This window comes from Cyprinodon variegatus, unplaced genomic scaffold, assembly GCF_000732505.1.
Source record: "Cyprinodon variegatus isolate N-32 unplaced genomic scaffold, C_variegatus-1.0 Scaffold135, whole genome shotgun sequence".
NCBI lineage: Eukaryota > Metazoa > Chordata > Actinopteri > Cyprinodontiformes > Cyprinodontidae > Cyprinodon > Cyprinodon variegatus.
In genome coordinates, this window is record NW_015150588.1 from 1,150,676 (window position 1) to 1,152,053 (window position 1,378).

Below are 1,378 nucleotides of genomic sequence, written 5' to 3' on the forward strand. Positions count from 1 at the left end.
TTTCGATTCCCAGAGGGCCTCTGTGAAGGCATGTCGATGCTTTCCATAGGCATGTTTGTTCAAAGTAAGTCCAAAGCTGATGTAATCTCTTTTTAGTTAAATGCAGCTGTTTTATGTCACAGTTGCAGTTAAACCGGGAGGCTGAAAGAGCAAAACTTTCAACAGGTGCATGATAATCTAGTGGTTCATTCAGGGATTCTTCTATAAATCTACTGAATCATACATTGATGACAAATGCGTGAAGAAGTGATGATTGAAATTCATGGCCAATAGGGCCAGGTTGATGTTTTTAGAGTTCTCAGGGAAATTTGGTGCCTTGGTTTGCCTTCTATGGTGTCAGTAGAGACGACACCTCCATAGAAACAGCCTTATGATCATAAACTCTCAGATCATAATTAGTCAAATAAAAAAGCCAACATTTAAAGTGATTTACTGTAAAAAATAAAAAAAATAAATAAAAACGTTTTTGTCAAATAGAGAACCAGTGGTATCAATATAAAGTTTATTTTTTGTGTTAATCTTGAAGCATTTTTTTGTGAAATTGTTGTGTAAACTTTGATTCTTGCATTACAATTACTTTTTTTGATTTAGCACTGAACAGAAACAAAAAATTGATTATGTGATTACATGACTAGATACTGACCTCCAGTGGCCATAAAGTGTAACAAAAACATTTTAGATTTTCTGCATGTTCTTTTTCCCTCCCATGAAGTAATCCATGGGTTCATTGTGCAGTCATTTGCAGCCTCTGACAGGTTTTCAAAGATAGATTAGGCCTAAAAATTGTTCTAAATGATGTTTGGAATATAATTTACATAAAAAAAGATTAGAAATAACAGATTTGTTAGAACTTTTTGTCCCTAAGTTGAACCTGAATCATCTCTTGATATGAATGCATACAGTCTGTTAAGCTAGTAAAGCACTTTATCCATTCCTGCAGAGGTCAATCCAGATAATTTTTTAAAATATGCTTTCACAGGTTGATAAAAAAAAAAAATGTTCGGCTGTTTCACTTGACAACTGAGGAAAAGTAGTCTGCTTAAATTTCAACCAACAGAGACCACAAAACATCATTTCTAGTACAGAAGAGTAAAAGTAACATGCTCTTTTGAGTTTTCATCATTTGGGGTTTCAATTGAACTTAACACCAGTTAATTTCTATGGTTTTAATGATTTCATTTGACTTTAGGATTGTGAAATACAACATAACATGAGAGTGAATTATCCTTCTGAGACCTTGGAGAGTGATAAAAAGGTGTCAAGTTTTTTTTTCTTTTTCCTTGAAACAGAATTTATGTTTCTTTGGTTCACAGGTGCATATTTATTTATTCCCAAGAAATGTTAAACTATAATAGACCATTTTTAAAATTAGGATTAT